Raw genomic sequence first — 24,072 nt, 5'->3', positions numbered from 1 at the left:
TAATCAACATAAACTTTTTCTCATTTGTAGAATTGGGCTTTTCATTATTTCTCTTAAAAATAATAATTTTGAGCTGATGAATGGTGACATGTCTATTACGAAAAAGAGGTAAGGTACTTGCCAGGTATTTGGGGATTGGGACTTATTTGCTCATGCAAGGCAAGGACACAATCCCCAGTTGGAGGACCCATGGCCTGCTTTAATCACTCCTCACTGACCCCATATATAGTAAACACCAATTGCACTGTGGGCAGGAAGCGGTTGAGGGAGTTTTACCAGAGTTTATGTATATGTGTTTAGAGGAAGTACGTCCAATTCCTTGACTCATGAAATAATAGTTCATTTTCCCCAAAAATGTTATGTGAACTAGGCCCTATAAATGACTGAAATACATTTTAAAGCCAACATATTTAGTGCAAAACCAATTCAAACAGAAAGTGAGTTTCATGATGGTGATTTTTTAATGTCTCATCTCTAACTAGACTCTAAGCTCCTTGAAAGCAGGAACTATACTTATAGCTATCTCTATCTCAAAAACCAACTCATCTGGATAGAAAAGGAGGAGCAGATTCAGAGCACACAATTTGTTTAGCTTCGTTAACACATGTTTTGGTGACTTCTACATGCTAGGCCAATGCTAGAAATATAGAAATGGAAGACATGGTCCTTGTTTTTGATAAGAGTGCATAATCTAAAGGAGTCTGAAAATAAAGTTCATATCTTTTTACTGGAAAATATCTTGTGCCACGTTTTTGAAATCTGAACAAGGTAAACTGGTGTATAAGAGGAGAAGGAAACCATGAAGCATACTCAATCCTTTTCCAATGCCATCTTGACATAGGTTGGAACCAGGACTAATACCATCAACTTTTGGTGTAATAGAAGGCAGAAATCTTAGAGAGAACACAGATTAAATTCTTTATCTTGGATTAATTACTTAATCTCTTTGTCTCATCTTCTTTAATTGTCAAATGAGGATGAATAAAGTCATTTATTGGCATAGATTGAAAAGATTAAACAAATAGCATGTGTGGCCAAAAGAACAATACCAAATAAATGGTAACCATTATTATTATTACCATCATCATCATCATCATCAATACCGTATTTCAAATTTCAAGACTGCATGCAGTCACAAAATGACAAATGTTATATAATTCCTCTTACATGAGGTTCCCATTTAGTCAAATTCAGAGATAGAAAGTAAGAGTAGTGGTTGCAGGAGTTGGAGGAAGTGGAAAACAGGGAGTTATTGTTTAGTGGGTACAGTTTTAATTGGGGAAGATGAAAGCAATCTGGAGGTGGATGGTGGTGATGGTTGCATAATAATGTGAATGTACTTAATGCCACAGAACTGTACATTTAAAAATGGTTAAAATAGGCACAGCACTTTGGGTGGCTGAGGTAAGAAGATCACTTTGGCCCAGGAGTTCAAGACTAGCCCAGGCAACATAGCAAGACACCATTTCTACCAAAAAAAAAAAAAAAAAGGGACGAAATAATAAATTTTGTTATATATATATTTTATGACACACAGACACAAAAATTAAATAAGGCATGGCTAAACGCTCACAGAAAAAAAAAAAAAAAGGTTAGGGGCCAGGGGCAGTGGCTCATGCCTATAATCCCAGCACTTTGGGAAGCCAAGCTGTGCGGACCACTAGAGGCCAGGAGTTCAAGGCCAGCCTGGCCAACATGGCGAAATCCTATCTCTACTAAAAATTCAAAAAAAAAAAAAATTAGCCAGGTGTGGTGGCGGGCACCTGTAGTCCCAGCTATTCAGGAGGCTGAGGCAGGAGAATTGCTTAAACCCAGGAGGCAGAGGTTGCAGTGAGCCGAGATTGCGCCACTGAACTCCAGCCTGGGTGACAGAGCAAGACTCCGTCTCAAAAAAAAAAAAAAAAAAAAGCTAGGGAACAAAAGGACTGGAGATTGACATCATTAAGCAATTAAGCAATGATAAGTCTTGAGAGAGCAGAACCATCTACAGATGATATGAACAGATAAATAATCTTAAACTGGCAGCATTAAGTCAAAGAGATACAGCTATATCTGGTTTTAGGAAACATTATTTGCATCATTCTAACATACTTTATGTGGAATACAGAGAAGGAAGAAGACAAGGAGAAAGTGAGGGAAGGGAAGGAAGAGAAAGAAGAAAAGGAAACAAGGGAAGGGAAGAAGAAGAAAGACAAAGCATGAAGGAATTAAAGAAAGAAAGGAAAAGAGAAAAAGAAATACTGCAAATATGAAACAACTGCTTTAAATGACTTGGTGCTTTGCCAGAAAAATGTATAATAAAAGTGATAAAGTGATATTGGTGAAGACAGGCAAAGAAATATTCTTTTGCAAAAGTTAAACAAAATCAAACACTGGATTTCCTCAAAATTTTTAGATTTTATAGTTATATACTTGCAGCTATATAAGCACCTTTACTTTCATATAGGAAAAAAAAAAACCCTTGAAACAACTATTACTATACTAACTCTTTATAACATGAGGCTTCCTGGGAATGCACCGTCTATAATACTGCAAAAGAGACTGTATGAAGACATATCACAGTGCTAAGGGGAAGATGACATTATGCCAAGGAACTCTACAGAAATACTGCTTAGAAAATCCAGACACCTGACACCCTAAAGCCTTTTTTCACTTGGGTATTACAGTCCACCAACAACTAGGTTGGTGGGTTTGGAGGCAGATTTTCATTTCTGGAAAGCAGTAATTCAAACACTCAAGAAGAGTCCTAGGCAGGTAACCTAAACAGAAAGTGAGAATGGAAACCGACATTGCATATGGGACTGTATGATGCAGTCATTTTTCAAAGGATACTTTTGTTGAGATTAAGAATCCTGGATTTCTGATGAGAGGGTAATAGGGAAAACTGGAGAAGATCCTGGTCCACATGAAATGATCTCTTTCATGAAGTGTATACATTTATATTATTGTACTATATTGTATTATAATTTATTTGTATGTCTGATTCCTCTACTAGATTATGAGTCTTGTGGGCTGAGGTTGCTTCAGGTTTATTTCTTTATCCCCTAACCTGAATTTTCTGAGAATTAGTCCTAAATTCCTGTTGGATAAAATCGTGGGAGGTTTTGAAATGGGCAAAAGAGATTACTGCATAGTCTATCAGTGGAATCTGGAGACTTCCAGGATTACCTGATTGTATGGAGATGTGTTACTTGGTCTGTCTTTAATTAGGCTATTTCACAGCTTTGTCAAGAAATATCTCAACTTGTTGAAAACTCATAGTAATGCAAATAATTCCTGTCCATTGAAATGCAAACTGTGCCCAGGTAATGCAACTGATAACTGTCCTATGGGTATTAACGAGTTTTGTCACCATTTGTGAATTAAGTTCAGCATTTCCTGACAATAAACATATGGTACTTTGGGTCCTCTCTGAGCCATCTTTGTACTATATTTCTGTTTCCCACATGCATTAACAAGTTAAAATTTTGTTCATTCTATATTTGTGTGAAAGTCATGATTTTATCTTTTTTTTTTTTTTTTAAGGAAAATTATCCCTCAATCATCCCTGACAAGTGTTAAATTTCATTTAGGGCAGGGACCGTATCTTTCAATATATTGTAAAAATAAAACTAGATTTGGAAAAGGCCTAGGTTTAATCCCTGCTCAATAAGTACTGATTGTATATGATGCCAGCTAATTTCCAGTGCCATCTTTAATTCTCAATGGTTCATATATCATATATTAGATGGGATTAATTCCTGCCTTGCCAACTTTCAAAGACCTGTTGTGAGAATTAGATAAAAACATTTGGGTAATCTATAAAGCTCCCTGGTCTGTGATATGCAAGGCCATCAAAGTGGTTTTCCTACAACACCCAAGGGATAGTCTTTGTTTTCTGCTTAAAACCCTTCACTGACTCCTCTTGCCTACAGAATGACATTTAAATTCCTCAGTACGGTACAAAAATCATCCTCGGATGATCCAGCCCTTGCCTACTCTCTAGCCTCACCTCTAGTCAGCTCTTCTTAACCTTAATACACAGCAGTAATAAACGATTTATACAGTTCCAAACACTGCATATGCTGATTCCTTCCATCTGGATGCCCCCTCTTTCACCTCCTCAGCCAACCTAAAAAATTTCTACTCATCCTTTAAAACCCAATTCGCATAGAATAGAGGCTTTCCTCATACTCTCAGATAAAATCATTATCGCTTCCATGAAGTGTATACATTTATATTATTGTGCTATACCATATTATAGTTTATTTGTGTCTGATTCCTCTACTAGATTATGAGCCTTGAGGGGTAATGCTGCTTCGTGTTGATTTCTTTATCCCCTATATCTAACACATGGTGAGTGCTAAATACTGAATAGCTGAAATGAAATGTAAGGGATTAGTGATTACTGTATCTCCATTTTCCCTATAGCAACTAGCATAGAGTTAAGCATACACTAGTGTTTAGTAAATAATCTCCAATTACTATCATTTCTTATAATTATTACTATTAAACCCTAACTCAGGGTGGAGGCTAGAAAAGGGTATGATGCTAATGCAAAGGGAAATTGACTGATAATCACACACTCAGGTCAATCTACTAGACACTTTTTTATAAATAACTTAATTCTCACAATAAACCCAATGATACAGGTATTAATATTCTCATTTTATAGGCGAATAAACTGAGGTACAAATAATTTAACTGGTGTGAAGTCATAGAGCTGGTAGTAAACAGCACAATTTCTGTTGTAAGGTTTATGTGTATTTGCTGTTTCTGGGGTTTACCAGTACTTTCATTCCCTTCATTTCATTTGGCCCTCACAATTCTGTAGGGTACATAGGACAAATGTCAGTTGTCCCTTTATTACAAATGAAGAAAACAAGATTTAGAGAGTTTATATGACTTGTAAAGGTCACACAGCTAGTAATCACTGGATTTAGGATTAGAATATCTTGGTCATGTGACCCTAAATCTTATACTTTTTCCAGAGGGCAGTTTTTCTTGGCAATAAGAGATAACTTAAAGGTCACTCATAAAACTGAAAGGACAAATTCAATTAAAATAAAACAAAACAAGGGTGCTATTTAAAGGATCAGATTCCAAATTTTTAAATCAAAACAATTTCATTAATAATCCACTTTTAACTTTCTCAGTGCACCTTCCAACACACACAGAGCTTTAATGCAAGTTTACACAAGAACCTGGGTAGGAGGTTCATTACTTGCATTTTCTAAGACACATACTTCACTCTTTGTATATATATCATATTCAATATCCAGGGATAGGTCCCCAAAGTGAGGAGAAGTGAGCAAGGAGGCAGTCATATAGTTTGCCTGAAACCAAGTAAAAAGCTTCCATTTTTATATCTGAGATAGGTACAAATACTGATGACTTTCCCAATTTATCCAATCAACATTTATTGAGTATGTGCCAGTCCCTGCGCTAGGGAATATAAAGACAGACAGGACTAGAACCATGTTATATGAGAAAGACAAGCAAATACATTAACGATTAACAGAATGTACTATATAGTTACCACAGGTATGTTAAAAGTAGTGACCAATTCCATCCAAAGGAATTGAAGAGGCTTCACACAGGAGGTGACTTTTCAATCAGAACTTGGAGAATGCATCGTATCCCAGAGAGGAAAGTTTAGTCAATTCTAAGTAAAGGAAAGTGGAAAAGTAATAAGTAGTAAAAGGGCTTGTATGATGGCCTATGGAAAACGACAGGTGGTTCAAGAATAGGATCTACAGCAAGAAGCAGTGACTGAATTAGAAAACTGGGCTGCAATCAGATGATGAAGAATGTTAAATGCCATTCTAAAACGCCTGGCAGACTAGCGGTTTTTAAGCCTTTTTTGGTCAAAGAACCATCTGCAAACAAATTGTTCGGTAAAATACAACAATAATAAAGACAGAGCTTATCTGGTGAAAGGGGAGCAAGGAGGCAGAGTCCACCCTGCCTCACCCTGAACCTCCTGGTATCCCTGCACAGAAACCTTAAGTGGTGCTACTATTCAATGTGTGGTCTTCATCAGCAAAATGTTTGTTTCCTGTTTGCAAAAAGTACAGAATTTAGAGTAAATACTTGGAAATTTCCTATAGCAATTTAACAGAATAATTTTATGACATTAAATCTAGTAAGATTTTGAGGTTTACACTTCATCTTTTCAAAAATTTCATCTTTCTAATAATTCATTTTTATTACACTTAGAAAATTATTAGTCTGAGACAAACAGAAAATAAAACTTTCCTTTCACCACATATCATTTAAGGGATGATAAATGCACTAGAATTTCTGCAAATGATGAGATTTGTAACTTAGAAAGTTAGAAAAATAACTCTAGTGGCTGTTTAGAGTGAAAAGACCAACTAGCAAATATAAAACATAAGCAATATGAAAAAAAAAAGAAAATTTCAGATGACATAAGGATTACTTCTGTAAATGTTTAGCATCTGGCAAACAATGAATAAAGACTTTTAAGCTCACAGAAAAAGGCGAAAGTAGTCAAGAAAGGCTTAGATATGGAAGTAGATTTTTAGAAAGACATTAAGCCATCAAGGTCCAGACTCAAATTCATTTAGTCAACAAATATTAATATTACTTATTATATATGTTACATTATTTACTGAAATACCTACTTAAATACTAGGTGCTCAGAATACAATATTGAACAGAAGACATGGTCCCTGCTATTCTGACATGTATTAATCAACCCAAAAATACAAATATGGCTTCATTTAAGAAACTATTATAAGTACTACAAAGCAAACTCACAAGGTACTATGAAATGTGCAACATGGAGATTATTTTAAATAGATTCTGGGAGATTAAGGAAAGATTCCCTAAGGAAGTTATGTCTCCGTTGAAATCTAAACAATGAATAGACAAGGAAGGGGAGAGAGCATTCTAGGCAGAAGGAACAATCATAAGAAAAAACCCTAAGGTGGGATGGGGCATGACTAGCCCACAGAACTGAAAGGCTGATGCATAGAAAGCAGATAGTTCTGCATTCCCCATCCCCCACCAACACTCTCACCACAGATCATGTTAGCTCTGCTGGTTTAAAATCCTTCAGTGGCTTTCCATTGCACTGATATACAAATGACATTTTCCCTTGTGGTCTACATGACATGAAGCCTACCTTCTGAGCCTCATATGGTGCCATAATCCCCTAGCTAAGTTCCAGTCACACTGGCTCCCTTTTTGATTCTTGAATATATGAGGCTCTTTCCTGTCTCTGAGACTTGCCACATGCTGTTTGCTCTGCCTGGGAGTGTCTTCCTTTGACTTTTGGTTTATTTTTTCTCAGCTAAAAAATCACCTCCTCGTAGAGCATTCCCCAACTGCCCTTCCATGGTCACTCTGTTCAAATTTAATGTAAAAATTATATTATTGAGTCTTTAATTTTAAAAGAAAGGAAATTCTGACACAGGCTACAACACAGATGAACCTTGAAGACATCCTGAGTGATACAAGCCAGTGACAAGAGCGAAAACATTGTATGATTCCACTCACATGAAGCTGAAGAATTACAGTCAAATTCATAGAGACAGAAAGTAGAATGGTGGTTGCCAGGAGTTGGAGGGAGGGAGGAATGTATGCCATGGGTGCAACTAGCTGGGGCCTATGTCGCAAGTGGTAAAGAAATTTACCAAGACAGTTACAGGTAAAGAAAGGCAGATTTGGCTGGGCGCGGTGGCTCATGCCTGTAATCCTAGCACTTTGGGAAGCTGAGGTGGGCAGATGATGAGGTCAGGAGTTCGAGAGCAGTCTGGCCAACATAGTAAAACCCCATCTCTACTAAAAATACAAAAAATTAACCAGGCATGGTGGTGTGCACCTGTAATCCTAGCTACTCAGGAGGCTGAGGCAGGAGAATCCTGTGAACCCTGGAGGCAGAGGTTGCAGTGAGCTGGTGAGCTGAGATTGGGCCACTGCACTCCTGCCCGGGCGACAGTGCAAGACTCTGTCTCAAAAAAAAAAAAAGGCAGATTTATTAGAGAAAGTATGAAAATATGTTGCAAGGGTGCAACAGGCAGCACAGCAGAGAAGGTGCTGTCTACAAACAGGAAAGGACTGGAGGGAAGTTTTTACAGGGGGATATGAGGACTGGAGGGGGCTATGAGGACAAGGTAGTTGTGCCAGTGGTTGGTTGTGATTAGCCGTCTCTCAGAACAATTGTTCATTGTTCTCCCCTACCTATGGCTCCTTCCTCATTGCTGCTTGCTTACTGGGACTCCACAAGGTATAATTATCGTTTAATGGATAAGAGTTTCAGTTTAACAAAATGAAACAAGTTCTGGAGATGGATGGTGATGATGGTTGCGCAGCAATGTGACTATATTTAGTACTGTTAAAAATGGTTGAAATGGTAAATTTTATGTTACATATATTTTACCACAATTTAAAAAATAATTAAAGAAAACATTCTATAAGCTACATTAAGACAAGCAGGAAGCATATAAAGAATGTAAGGAGCCAAGCACGGTGGCTCACGCCTGTAATCCCAGCACTTTGGGAGGCTAAGATGGGCGGATCACTTAAGCCTAGGAGTTCAAGATTAGCCCTGGCAACATGGTGAGACCCCATTTCTACAAAATAAAAAAAAAAAATTAGCTGGGTGTGGTGGTGCGCACCTGTGGTTCTAGCTACTCAGGAGGCTGCAGTGAGCCGTGATCACGTCACTGCACTCAAGCCTGGGTGACAGAGCAAGATCCTGACTCATGAAAAAAAAAAAAAAAAAGGAATGTAGGGAGAATAGTATAAACATCAGACTTAAAATTTTAAATATTTAACCCTGAAAGCAACATGGAAAATGACTGAAGGGGACCCACAGCAGTTGCAGGCAAACTGTTTGGATGCAACTATAGCAATTCAGAAGAGAGATGATAGAAGCTTGGACCAGGTTGGTGGCAGTTAAGATTCATTCATTCAGAGGCCAAGATAGGTGGATCACCTGAGGTCAGGAGTTCGAAACCAGCCTGACCAACACAGTGAAACCCTATCTCTAATAAAAACACAAAAACTGGCTAGGCATGATGGCACATGCCTGTAATCCCAGCTACTTGGGAGGCTGAGGCAGGAGAATCGCTTTAAACCCAGGAGGTGGAGGTTGCAGTGAGCCAAGATTGTGCCATTGCACTCCAGCCTAGGCAAAACTCCAACCCTCTACCAAAAAAAAAAAAAAAAAAAAAAGATTCATTCATTCATTTACCTTTTTAATGAATGCCATTATATGCCATGCACTGTGATAGGAGTCAGATGTAAGAATAAGATTGGCAATGCGACACTATTCACAATAGCAAAGACTTGGAACCAACCCAAATGTCCATCAATGACAGACTAGATTAAGAAAATGTCGTACATATACACTATGGAACACTATGTAGCCATGAAAAAGGATGAGTTCATGACCTTTGTAGGGACATGGATGAAGCTAGAAACCATCATTCTCAGCAAACTATCACAAGGACAGAAAACCAAACACCGCATGTTCTCACTCATAGGTGGGAACTGAACAATGAGAACACCTGGACACAGGGAGGAGAACATCACACACCAGGGCCTATCAGAGGGTTGGGGGGTGGGGGAGGGATAGCATTAGAAGAAATACCTAATATAAATGACGAGTTAATGGGTGCAGCAAACCAACATGGCACATGTATACAAATGTAACAAACCTGCAAGTTGTGCACATGTACCCTAGAACTTAAAGTATAATTAAAAAAAAAAAGAGTAAGATTGGCAAGACCCCTGCCCTCATGCCCTCATGGAATTTAACAAGTAAGCAAATAAATAATTACATATTGTGATTAAGTGTTATAATAGAATAAACAGAGTGACTGTGGAAGGGCAGTCAGTATGGTCTCTATGAGGAGGTAATGTTTAAGAATGAATCAAGGCCGGGCCCGGTGGCTCAAGCCTGTAATCCCAGCACTTTGGGAGGCCGAGATGGGCGAATCACGAGGTCAGGAGATCCAGACCATCCTGGCTAACACGGTGAAACCCCATCTCTACCAAAAATACAAAAAATTAGCCGGGCTTGGTGGCAGGCGCCTGTAGTCCCAGCTACTCGGGAGGCTGAGGCAGGAGAATGGCGTGAACCTGGGAGGCGGAGCTTGCAGTGAGCCGAGATCGCGCCACTGCACTCCAGCCTGGGCGACAGAGCGAGACTCCTTCTCAAAAAAAAAAAAAAAAAAATTAATCAAAAGTCAGGGGAAGACTCTCCCAGGCAGATGAAACAGTATGTGCCAAGTCTGAGAGACAGGAAAGAGCTTCATATCTTCAGGAAATTAGATGGGGGCCAATGTAACTAGAACTTAGCTAGGGGATGGTGGCACTACGTGAGGCTAAGAAGGTAGTCTCCATATCATGTAGACCACAAGGAAAAATATCATTTGTATATCCAAAGCAATGGAAAGCTACTGAAGGATTTTAGGCAGAGATAATATGATCTGTAGTGACCATATTGGTGGAGGATAGGGTACAAAAGTAAACAAACGAAAGCCATTTAGGGGGTTGATATAATGGTCCAAAAGAACTACTATGGTGGCCTAGACTAGAATAAAGGAAGTGGTGATGGGGAGGGGTGGAAAGATTCATTAGCTATTTAGCATATAGTCCTAAGGGGTATCAGCAATGAACTAAAAATGGAGAAAAGATAATTTAACAAATGATTCCCAGCCAGGCACCATCCCAGCACTTCAGGAGGCTGAGGCAGGAGGATCACTGGAGCCCAGGAGTTCAAGACTAGCTTGGGCAAGATGGCAAGACCCTATCCCTATAAAACAAAAATTTAAAAATTAGCTGGGTTCCACAGCACACGCCTGTAGTCTTACCTACTCAGAAAGATGAGGGAAGAGGATCCCCTGAGCCCGGGAGCTCAAGGCAGCAGTGAGCTATGATCGCGTCACTGCACTCCAGCCTGAGCAACAAAGCAAGACCCTATTTCTTAAAAAAAAAAAAAAAATTAAAGAAACGATTCCCAGTTTTTAGGCCTGAACAAATAGATGAATTAGGGGGCTGTTCACTGAAACTGGCAACAACAAGTAAGTATCAGAATTACTTAAAGAGCTTTTAGAAAATATTAATTCCTATGTTCTATCCCCTTAGAGATCCCAATTCAATATAATTTTTTTGGCACATGGTACTTTTTTTTTCAGTTATTTTGATAAATGTAGACAGTTTATTGGCATAAGTTAGTATAGAATAATAGAATAAAATATTCCACTCCAAATAATACCCTTTTTTGTTGTTGTTGTTGTTGTAACAGTTATTTTTATTCTATCAGGATTTTCACACTTGAAGATTTCTTGTACCCTATCTCTTTTATTTTTTTTTAATTATACTTTAAGTTCTAGAGTACATGTGCACAACGTGCAGATTTGTTACATATGCATACATGTGCCATGTTGGTGTGCTGCACCCATTAACTCGTCATTTACATTAGGTATATCTCCTAATGCTATCCCTCCCCCCTCCTTCCTCCCCACAATAGGCCCTGGTGTGTGTGATGTTCCCCTTCCTGTGTCCAAGTGATCTCATTGTTCAATTCCCACCTATGAGTGAGAACATGTGGTGTTTGGTGTTCTGTTCTTGTGATAGTTTGCTGAGAGTGATGGTTTCCAGCTGCATCCATGTCACTACAAAGGACACAAACTCATCCTTTTTTATGGCTGCATAGTATTCCATGGTGTATAGGCACATGATACTTTTAATTTTAAAAATATCTCCAGGTGATTCTGATATTCAACAAGGTTTAGGACTCTGCTACAGACAAAGTTAACCAGAGTAGATTATTATTGCTTGCAAATTAAAGAACCTCATACGATTAGAAATTGGTTTGTGGGAATGGCACAAATGATAGTCCCTAAAACACAGAACTGACTGGATCAAAGTTGAGAACAGAACAGTACAGAATTCTATATACCATGTTGAGAGGTTGGCCATCTTTATAATGTGCTACGAGACAGCTGATCAAACTGTGGTCTATTTTGTACTGCGATTCACTATTACTAGGACTTGGCATGTTTTTGACACTATATGCATAAGAGACTGAGGCAGAAAAAGTTCATATGACATCCACCTAGTATACATTCTGGCAAATGCATCTATCAACAGACTGCAGTTTGTCAGTCGCATCAAATGAGTCAACTAAATTACGCACATCATTTTATGAAGAAATGGGTTTTAATTAAATCTCAAAGAAATAACATCTAAACTTACTCTAATTTTATTATAACTTTTTAAAAATAAACTTTTTCTATGAGAACAGTTTTAGACTTAGAGAAAAACTGCAGATAGTTCCCAAACCCTGTACCATTTCCCCTATTACTAACATTTTACATTAGTATGGTGTATTTGTTACTGTTTGGGTGAGGGAGAAAGGACAAGATGGAGGAAGGTGAACAAGAAGGCCCAATCCACGTTGCTTCCGGTTTCTTCCTCACCAACTTTCCCACACACGGGAAAATGCAGCCCACACTCAGGAAGATGCAGATCAACCGAGCATGCACCAGGTGATGTCAATCCGAAGAGATGGAAACTTACCCTGCCACGCCTATGGAGACGCCCCTATCACGCCCTTATCCCGCCCACTGCTCTCCCCCTTCCAGTATCAATGCATAAAAGTCCGCTGCCTGCAGGAACCGGCGTGACTTCTTCAGCCCCTCCTACTTGTGGACCGGAGAACCTCACCCGAGAGCCCCAGCGCGACTTCCCTGGCCCCATACCTGAGGACCGGAGAACCTCGCCCGAGAGTGTGTGCATATTTGCAATAAAAGACTGCCGCTTTCTTATGTACTTTGGCCTCATGTTTAATTATTTAGCTCTCCTAAATTAAGTATTAAATTAAGACAATTATTAAATAAAATTAAGACAGTTACAATTAATGAACCAATACTGATATCTTATTAACTGAAGTCCACACTTTATTCAGACTTCCTTAATGTTTACTTAAGATTACTTTTCTGTGACAGGACCCCCATCCAGTATACTATGCTACATTATATTTAGTCACTATGTCTTCTTAGCCTCTTCTTGGCTGACACTTTCTCAGACTTTCCTTGTTTGATTGATGACTTTAACAGTTTTGTAGAGTATTAGAAATTTTATAGGCTGGGCGTGGTGGCTCATGCCTGTAATCCCAGCACTTTGGGAAGCAGAGGCCGGTGGATCATGAGGTCAGGAGCTCAAGAACAGCCCGGCCAATATAGTGAAACCCGGTCTCCACTAAAAATACAAAAAATTAGCCGGGCGTGGTGGTGGGCACCTGTAATCCTAGCTACTCAGGAGGCTGAGGCAGGAGAATCGCTTGAACCAGGAGGTGGAGGTTACAGCGAGCTGAGGTCACACATACTGCACACCAGCCAGGGTGATAGTGCGAGACTCTGTCTCAAAAAAAAAAAAAAAGAAATTTTATAAAACGTACCTCAGTTGGGATTATCTGATGTTTTCTCATGATTAGACTCAGGTTATGGCTTTTGGGGAGGAAGAGAGCTTAGGTAAAGTTATTACACCTGTCACCTAAATAGTAAAACCCACTGAGGGAAGAAACCATATCTTTTTTTTTTTTTTTTTTTTTTTTGAGACGGAGTCTTGCTCTGTCGCCCAGGCTGGAGTGCAGTGGTGTGATCTTGGCTCACTGAAAGCTCTGCCTCCCAGGTTCACGCCATTCTCCTGACTCAGCCTCCCAAGTAGCTGGGACTACAGGCACCCGCCACCACGTCCGGCTAATTTTTTTTTTTTTTTTTTATAGAGACGGGGTTTCACCGTGTTAGCCAGGATGGTCTCCATCTCCTGACCTCGTGATCTGCCCGCCTCGGCCTCCCAAAGTGCACCTTTTTATCCTTAGTATGTAGCTGGTAAAGGTTGAAAAGTAGAAAGTGGATGCAAACCAAAGGTTGAAGGGGTACAGAAATGTTACAATTTATTAAAATATGAGCACTGATCCTAACAAGGAATCTAGTCATATATATGCTCAAATTAAAAAATAATTATGACTCTGATTTGCTAAACCATTTCATTCTTCTATCCAGGGATCTTTTGTTTGCCTACATTGTTTGGTGAGATAGAAGATATATTCAGACTAAAAATATATGTGTCAATTCCTGCAGGTAAACCTTGCCTCCTGTACTGATAAAGTCTCAGAATTATATAACACTGCTGTGGGGCACATACATGGTGAAATGAAAAGAAGACTGTGGTTGAAGTCAGGCTGGTCTGGGCTTGAAACCGAGTCCTATCACTTATAAACTGCATAATCTTGGCCAGCTATCTCTAAGTCTCAATTTCTTTATGTATAAAATAGAGGTGATAATACCTATATGCAAGTGGGTAAAAATAACATGTCTATATATTTCAACATATCTGACAGATACTAAAAAAGGGTTATTTCCTTTCTTAGTACAGTACCTTATATAGAGTAGGTCTGCTTTAAATACATTTTGGAATAAGGCAACATATGTATAAACAAACACAGAAGATGCTGATTGTTACTTTCACAAATTGGACAAATGAATTCTGAAACAATTTCACATGCCTTTTGTTTTTTCAAGCACCTAGTACATGTCTAATAAATGGCAGCTCCTCCAATGTTTGATGATTCTTCCATCAGATATCCAGGACCAAGAGTCAAGAGAACCAGATTCCGGTTTTTGGCCCTGGACAAACAAGTCCCTTCTTTAGGCCTCAGTTTCTTTACTGAATAAATGACTTAACAGTTACAGAACTTGACAGTTAGAAGAGAGCTTAGAAATCATTCACTGCAACTCCTTGCCCAAACCACAGAGCCAGTGAGTGGCAAACTGGGACCTGAATCAGGACTCTTAATCACCAAGCCATATAACTCTTTCCACATACCATGCAGCTTATAAGGTCTCTTTCACCTTCTTGTCTGTGAAATATTTGGGATTGAACTACTACTGTTCTTTAGAATATCATCCCATTCTGAAAAATCCACTAAACTAGCAGGCTAAGTTTTTTCTTTATAAAAACCAGAAAGTATAGAAGAATAAACAAAATTGTCCCTATCAATCATAGTTACCTAAGAGTAACGATGACTATAGATAGCAGAAGATCAAGTCTTTCTATCATGTTAATATATCAAGTACTTAAATATGGAGATGATCTATTTTTAACAGTCCCTGATTATATCTTCTTCATAATTAAAAGAAATTATAATCACTGGCCCACAAAACTGACAGACTGAATCGCTATTATTCTGAGATATCCATATCTCTATCATCCTGGTATTCCTTACTGTAAATTAGAGCAAAATTATTATTTTTTTTAAATATCCAATGATCTTCTCTTTTTAGGATTCCCATTTCATGTCTTTAGGGCCTTTCACACTGCTGACTATTCCTATCTTTTTGAAACTTACTGTTGTTCTCTAGGCATCCAAAACATCACTTTCTCCTGATTATGCTTATGGTAATGTGATTCAGAATATAGCTTACTGGACAACAGCACAGACTGCAGACTCAGACTGCCAGAGTTCAAATCCTGGCTCTACCACTTGCTATCCCTGTGATCTTTCACAGGTTACTTAACTTGGTGCTTGTTTAGTAAGTACTATAAAGGTATGTGTTGTTATTATTGTTCCTTAGTCTCTTCCTCTAGTGTTTCTTTAACCTCCACATATTCCACCTGGCAGATTCCACCCACTAAAAAGGGGTCTTTACCTCTTCCTGTCTGGAAGGGTTTCTTTTATCTCCTCACCCTCTATCTGGTGAATTCCTTCTCAATCTTTAAGATTCAGTTTAAAACCAGGCATGGTGGCTTACGCCTGTAATTTCCAGCACTTTGGAAGGCCGAGGTGGGAGGATTACTTCAGGCTAGGAGTTTGAGAACAGCCTGACAACATAGCAAGACCCCTATTTTTTTTCTTTCTGCTCTTTTAAATAATTCCACATACAATCGTTCCCAATTTTGAAAAGTTTTAAAAAATTATCTGGGCATGAGCACACACCTGCAATCCTAGCTACTTGGAAGGTTGAGGCAGGAGGATTATTTGAACTATGATCACAATACTGCACTCCAGCCTGGGCAACGGAGCAAAGTTTCTTTTTTTCCTTTTTTTTTTTTTTTTTTTGAGATGCAGTCTCGCTCTGTCGCCCAGGCTGGAGGGCAGTTGGCACGATCTCGGCTCACTGCAAGCTCCGCCTTCCGGGTTCACACCATTCTCTTGCTTCAGCCTCCCGAGTAGCTGGGACTACAAGCGCCTGCCATCACGCCTGTCTAATTTTTTGTATTTTTAGTAGAGATGGAGTTTCACCGTCTTAACCAGTATGGTTTCAATCTCCTGACCTCATGATCTGTCCGCCTCAGCCTCCCAAAGTGCTGGGACTACAGGCGTGAGCCATCGCACCTGGCAAAACTCTCTCACAAAAACTTAAAAAATAAAAAACATTCAGTTCAAATGTCATTCTCTCTCTCTGGAACCTTTCCAAATGTCACTTCCCTCCTTCTGCCTTGGCCATCAGTTGTTCCTGCCCTAGTGTTCCCATAGTACTTTGAATATGTTTCCACCATGCCAAGATTATTTTTGTATTTTTTGCAGATACAGGATTTCACCAAGTTGCCCAGGCTGGTCTCAATCTCCTGGGCTCAAGAGATTTGACCACCCTGGCTTCCCAAAGTGCTGGAATTACAGGTGTGAGTTACCACGCCCAGTGCATTTTGAATATATTTCAACCAGAACATTAGTTACATTAGATTGAATAGGCCACTTGAATCTGCCTATATAAAATCACTTTAGACTTACAAAAACAGAAATTTTATGATTCACTCTAATATTAGTGGTAAAAAAAATTTCTATGATTCACCCTAATATTAGTATTTCTTTATACTTCTGCTATCCCCTCCCTCCCTGTATTATGCTCATAACAAGAATGGAATGCTATCTATTCTTTAAAAATATACATATATTTGGGAGGCCAAGGCAGATCACATGGTCAGGAGTTTGAAACCAGCCTGACCAACATGGTGAAACCCCGTCTCTACTAAAAATACAAAAATTAGCCAAGTGTGGTTGTGCATGCCTGTAATCCCAGCTTCTCAGGAGGCTGGGGCAGAATTGCTTGAATCCAGGAGTTGGAGGCTGCGGTGAGCCGAGATCGCGCCACTGCACTCCAGCCTGCGAGACAGAGTGAGACTCTGTCCCAAAAAACAAACAAACAAAAAACACATATAATGAAAGTTCAGATATATAAAAAGGCATAAAGAATAATTAATAGTACCCACATATCCACAACTCAATTGAAAAACATTTACTAATTCAATTTAAGCTCCCTGTGTGCCCTTCTTTGCATTATTCCTGGTCTTTTCTCCCCAACTTACCCTTTGGAGACACCTATTATCCTTAATTTGGTATTTATAATTACCATGTAGTTCTTTATTACGTAAGTATGCCTCCCTAAATAATACATGCATGTTAAGCTTTATATAAATGTGTTCTGCAACTCGCCTTTTTCATTCAACCCCTTATTTGTGAGATTTGCTCATGTTTCTATATAGATTTAGTTCACTCATTTCACTATTGTATGGAATTCTATTAAGTAAATATACCACAATATTTTCATTCTTTTATTGACAGGCATTTAGATTAGTTCAAATTTTTGCTTGTAGCAATGTTGCATGAATATTTTTGAACATCCCTTTATGCATACATTGGAGAGTTTCCAAAGGGTATATACCTAGGAGTGGAATTGCTAGATTGTAGTTTATGTGCATTTTCATCTTAAGAGATATTATATAAGAATATATCAGAAACCAAGGGCGTGTATAGCCAAAGAGCACAGGGGTTTTAAGAAGATGGAGAAGTAATGGTCCAGACATAGCGGTGGGTAAAAAAACACAGTTATCCTCACCTCTCTTCTTTGGGATGGGAGGGGTGCAGGAGAATGAGTCGCATTCATTTAAAAGGACTACAGAGGAAGTAGTATGTTCTCCATGACTCAGGAGAGAGCCTGGCTTCCACTTAAGGCCAGGACACACAAAGAGACATCCAATAAAATGGTTAACAATGTAGGAAACAGGGAAACAGGAGTTTGAGAGAACAAATGGAAGGAGCAAAAAAGCAGGGCTGTAAGAGAGTAAAAGGAAGCCAGGTCAGAACAAGAATAACAGTATGGAAGACAGACTGTTTGATTCTGGGATAAAGATAACAGGTGATAAGTCTTGCTGGGTTTATCTGGCTATAAGGTTATCAAAAGGTTTCAGGGCCCCCCAGTCCTTTGGATACCAATTTCCAGGGATGATCAGGTCCCTACATAAAATCATATTTGCATATGATCTACACACATCCTCCTATACATTTTAACATCTCTAGATTATTTATAAAACCTAACACAATACAAGTGCTATGTAAATAGTTGTTATACTATCGTTTAGGGAATAATGACAAGAAAAAAGTCTGTACATGTTCAGTACAGATGCAACCATCCCTTTTTTTCCATATTTTCAATCCATAGTTGGTTGAATACACAGATACAGAACCCATGGATACAGAGGGCCAAATGTAATTAGTTCTAGCAGTTTACTGGTGGCTAGAGAGTTAACACTAAGGCCTTGCAATGCTGTGGTTAAATTCCCTCATTCACAGACGGGGAGAGAAAGACCCAATATTTGAGGGCCTGATATGTGACCAACATTATGTAAAGTACTTTGCACTTTATCTTAGTTAAACCTTACAGCTACATCTTCCTTCATTTTATAAACGACAAAGTAAAAGTGATCTGCCGGGGTTCTGCAGTTAATTTTTAGTGACCCTGAGGAACTCAGGTTTCCTTTCAAATCTTAATTAGTATGGTGGAATGAAAAAGACAGAATTTGAAATTAGAGCTTCTTTGGTCACTTTCTACCAGTGAGATCTTGTATGTTTCTTAACCTCACTAAGCCTGTCAATCAAATAAGATTATTGCAAAGATTAACCTACAACTACAAAACAAATCTTAGATTTTTTTAACCTAAAATTGGTCTACACAGGAACTTATTTTCAAGTGTGGGATTTCTTATTTGGCTTATTGCAAACAAAAATTTGAAGTTCCTGAATTGATGCCTAAATATTTTACAGATAGTAAACTGAGGTAGGGAAAGAGGACATCCAATGTGTGGCTCCCTAATGTATCCGGAATCAACTCCAAACTGCATCACAGTTTCGGATCTTTAATACCAAGGCCCCAGCCTATCTCTCTAGCCATATTTCCTACTATTAACTTATACAAATACAATACTCAAACCTGTGGTAGCTGTTAATTTTTAACAACGATACCATACCCTATGCTTTCCCTATTTTATATCTCTACCTAAATTATTTACTCTATTGAAATTGGTTCATGGCCCAAGTAAAATTCATTTTGAAAATGAAGCCCAACCTTGTTTCCAAATGTTTAGAAATGACAGCTCCCTCCTCTGAATTGCTTTATCACTTTGCTACTACCTCCCTTAGAGTACTCACTATGTTCTATTTTATAATTTAGGTAAGCATGTAAAAGGTTTATTTCAGCTAGCAGAGCATAAGCCCCTTAAAGAAAGGAAGAAAGAAACTAACATTTACTTTGTATCTATGAATCACTAATTGCTTTTCTTGTGATTTTATGTGTATGGTACGTATGTATATATTTTTTCATGTAATATTTGTGATATCCTATGAAGTACAATTTTTTCACAGATAAGGACACTGAGCTCACAGAGGCTAAATAATTTGTTTACAGTCATAAAGTTCATAAATGACTGAATTTTGGTGTTTCCAACTCCAAAGCCTAGGCTCTTTCCACTATATTCTGTCTAGAAAACCATGGGTATATCTCCTCACTGCTTTATCTGATTGATCCCTACCCACCCACTAATGATCATCAGAGGAAAAAACCTCCACTGCCCTTTGTCATTAAGTATTAGCAGAAAGGATTCAATATGAGGTATGTGCCCTCCCACTTTCCAAGACTAAGAACAGATTCTTCGGAGCAAACAGAATGATTAATATGAGTACTAAATAAAGATAAAGAGATCAGAACTCTGCTTCCAGGAAGGAAAAGTAAAAAAAAAACTATTACCTTCTCACTCTGTGTTTAAAAACCCCTCCTCCTTCGAGGTTTGCACCATCTGGCTATATCACTCTCTACCCCACCTCTTCATCTGTCATCTACCACCCTCCTGATTAATCCCCTATCTTTACTGCACCTGGGTCACATCTTTCTCTCTTCCCCACATCCCATCATCCTCAATCACTTCACTCTCCACACAGATGACTCATTCAATACACTAGCCTCGCAATTCCTTGTCATACTCAGCTTTACTGACCTTCACCTCTGCTGTATTTTAGCTACCCATAAACAGAGACCTCGCTGTCACCTAGAACAATCCCATATCAGACAACTCCGATATTCCACTTTCTGACCACACCTTTTTTTTTCTCAGCTTACTTCCACTATATTTGCTCGTTGATCTAACTCAAGAAATTGCAAAATCTTCAAGTCCAGAAATGAACTCATCATTAATTGTTTCCTGTCTCAGTTAAAATTACCAACATACCATTAATCATCCAAGGCAAAAACCTGAGCATCACACGGGACTCCTCACCCTCTCACCTGCACATACAATCAATCATTAAAACCTTATACATTTTCTCAGATTCATTTCTTTCTCTTCATCCCTACAACCACATTTTTAAAATGTTACTTCAACCATGTCTGATAGACACTTTTCTGTAATTAAATAAAAATTTTTTAAAAAAACCAAAACACAGTACCTACTGAATTGATTTCAGGATACTTATGCATACAAGGTCCACCATGACATGGCCTCTGCCCGTATTTCCAGCCTTATAACTTACCACTTATATCTCTATTGTTATATTCCTAGCAGTCCCAAACTGTTTGTGGTTCTCTACGCAAGCTATTCCTTTTCTCACATTGATGCCTTTGCTCAAGCTATTTTCTTTGTTTGAAGGACACTTTCTGCTCATGTTTGCCTAGCTTACTCCTATCTATCATTTAAGATTTGGGTCAGATATCATCTCTTACCAAAGCCTTCCTTTAACTCCTAGGCTAGTCTAAGTGCACTCACCTTTGGGTAACCTTTACTCGCAACCTTTACTCCCATATCTCACCTATGTGTAGTTCTCACCTTTTATTCTGAGATAATCCATTTACCAGCTCCACGAGATTGGAAATCTTTGTGCTAAGCACAGTACATAGCATAGTGCTTGACCCATAGTAGGTACATAAGTGTACAGTGAAGATTAGAACATACCAAGTTTAAATTTTCTTTTTTAAAAGATGGGGGTCTCATTCTGTCACTTGCTATGGTGTGATCATAGCTCACTGAAGCCTCAAACTCCTTGACTCAAGCGGTCCTCCTGCCTCAGCCTCCTGAGTAGCTGAGACTACAGGCATGCACCATCATGCCCAGCTATATTTTCATTTTTATTTTTTGTAGAGACAGGGTCTTGCTATGTTGCCCATGCTGGTCCAGAACTCCTGGCCTCAGTCACCTGCCTCACCTTTCCAAAGTGCTGGAATTACAGGCACGAACCCCTGCATCCAGGCCTAAGTCTTTTAATTTTCAGTGAGATATTCACATCAATTCTTTCTCACAGTTAAGTATCCTCTACCTTTCACTCCAAGTCCTTTGCAAGGAAGGAATCAGGGCCTTTCCTCTGGATCTGTACAGTTTCACTGAGAATAGTGCTATGCAAATGTTTACCCAACTTACATAAAAGGGAACAGCATTTGCACAAAAATCAAAACTTGACATATGTGCTACAAAGTTCAAAACTACTGACCAATCTAAAAAATGAAGGCATAAGAACAAAAATAACCAATTTTGACTGCTGGTATGTGCTTGTCTAAGTTGTAAAAACAGTGAAATTTTGCTTAGTACTTAAACAGGATCCCAGATGTAAGAGCTTGGCATTTTATCTACAAGGCCATCTCATCTCTACTGGGCTTAAAACATTACTAACCTGCAGAGTTGCTTAGGCAAGAGTTTAGGAGGTTGGTAAGTAAGCAACAAAAAGTGTTCTTTTTCATAGTAACTTTGGGCCTTCTGCTTGCAGTTAGAAATAGAGCAAAGAGTTCAATGTAATAAAGCATTTCCTTCTGCAACCAAATATTAAAATTGCAGTTTGGCACTAAACTGGGTCTCAATCCTTCTCAGAGTTTAAAAAAAAAAAAAAAGAGCTCTTCTATTTGCATGGCACATTACACTTTAATAAAACATTTTGATGTACATTAATTAGCACATTCGATAAAGTGTTTATAGACATTTTTTAAAAGGAAGGAAACCCCCAAATTTCCACAAAATAAGATGTCTTTTAGTTTGTTTGAACAAACACTACTAAATGTTTTCTTTTTTTTTTTTTTAAGTTCAAAATACAGTACAGAAATGAGGAAGGGAATCTAGAGTACTTTTGATTTAAGCAGGTCAATCCTTGGGGCTGTTTCGTAGAGAAACTTAGTAGGTTTTGCCTCCATGCTCACTTTTAAGAAACTCTCCTTTAAGGTGATATGGGGGAAACTAAAGCTCATCCAGAGGACAGTTTAAGAGAATCACAGCAGATGAGAAACAACTGAAGGAAGTGGAAGTGAAGACTCAGGGGACATGGTTACTCTCTTCAGATACCTTAACAGCTGCCCATAAGGGAAAAGAACTAGGAAGGATGGGAGCCAGCTGTTTCTTTCAACTTATAAGCACATCTGTCCAGGAACAGAATGGGTTTCCTTTAAAGACATTCGCTTCGGAACACTGGAAGAGGTTCCAAACGGGCTCGTCAAATTATCAGGGGGGATTTGGGGATTTTCAAAGATACTTTGGCAGGGAATGGGAGAAAGAGTCCCTAGATGACTTTTAAATTCCCTTCCAGTCAGGAGATATTCCGGAGTTCACCCATCGGCTGGAAACCCCTTTCGATGCTTTCGGGGCTGGCCCACAGCTGTGCCCACGTGTCTGGCCCCCTGGGCCGCTGGCTCACTTCGGTGCGGGGCCGCTCTCCCTGCCCGTTTCCGGCGGGGCACCGGGGCAGGCGGCACACCTGAGTCGGCCGGCCGGGGCCCAGCCCCCAGGACGCTGCTGACAGCTCCGGGCCCTAGGCGCCCCTGCTCTCGGTGGGGGCCACGCCGCCCCGCCGACCTCTGTCCCTGCCTGCCCCGAACGCGACCCGGCCGGCCAGAAGCACAGGCATTCCCACCTCTGGCGCCGGAGGTGTCCGACTGACCAGCGCAGACGGGGTCGCGCCGCCGCCCGGCCCTCGGCCCCCAGCCAGCCTGCCCCGGCCCACCCGCACCCGCCGGCCAGGACACGGCGACCCACACTGACCACCCTGACGCCGACCCTCCAAAGGGCCCCCGGCCTTGGGTTTCCCGTGCCGGGGCCCCCGGGCCGTCCCAGCCGCGTCAGGGCCGCGACCGGACCGTGGGCCCCGCCCGCCCGACCGCAGATGCAGAACGGCCTCCGGGCTCGGGACCCGGCTGACACGGCCGAAAGAGGGCCCGGCCCCGCGCGGACCACAGACTGGCAGGCCGGCCAGACAGACGGACAGGCTAACCCGGCCCGGCGGGGCGGCCGCAGCGGCCGCGCAGGTCCCGCCACCGCCCTCTGGCCCCAGGCGGCCCCTCAGGGCGCAAGCTCTTAGGCGGGCGGAGGCGGCCGCGAGGCGCTTACCTGCGGGCGCGGCGGGGGCGCGGGGCGGCTCACTCCCTTCCCGCCGCCATGTTTCCGCTACGCAGGGAGGGAGCGGGGACGCGGGAAGGGGGCGGGCGGGCGGCTCCGGAGAGCGGCGGGCGGGCGGCTCCGGAGAGCGGCGGGCGGGCGGCGGGGGGCTCCACCGAGCTGGCGACGGCTGCTGAGGCGGGGGGCGGGGCGGGGACTCCCCGGCCCCTCCCCCGCGCCTCCCGCCGCGAGGTGGCGCGCGCCTCGGCCGTTGGGCTCGCGCGGGGGGCGGGGCGGCGCGCTGGAGGAGGGAGGGCGCGCAGGGACCTGGCCCGCCCCTACCCCGCCGGCCTGCAGACCCCGGTCCGGGGGCCCCCCTGGCGCCCGGGCTAGCTGTCGGGTACGCGTCTTGTAGGTGGGTAAACTGAGGCCTGA

The 24,072-nt window shown here is 40.7% G+C and overlaps 1 protein-coding gene across 43 annotated transcripts in view; it reads right to left on the bottom strand.

Annotated features, from left to right (window-relative positions):
* Window positions 1-23,710, bottom strand: part of SCMH1 (Scm polycomb group protein homolog 1) — a 218,422-nt gene extending 194,712 nt beyond the window's left edge. For all 43 annotated transcript variants that reach the window (XR_012421699.1, XR_012421721.1, XR_010579411.2 and 40 more), the window contains exon 1: window positions 23,650-23,710. The gene's annotated coding sequence lies outside the window, so the exon portion shown is untranslated. The remainder of the gene's footprint in view (window positions 1-23,649) is intronic.
* Between the last annotated feature and the right edge of the window lie 362 nt (window positions 23,711-24,072).

The sequence above is a fragment of the Macaca fascicularis genome, chromosome 1, assembly GCF_037993035.2.
Source record: "Macaca fascicularis isolate 582-1 chromosome 1, T2T-MFA8v1.1".
NCBI classification, from domain to species: Eukaryota; Metazoa; Chordata; class Mammalia; order Primates; family Cercopithecidae; genus Macaca; species Macaca fascicularis.
Note: the sequence above shows the minus strand (reverse complement) of the source record. Positions and strands in the feature narration are given on the sequence as shown.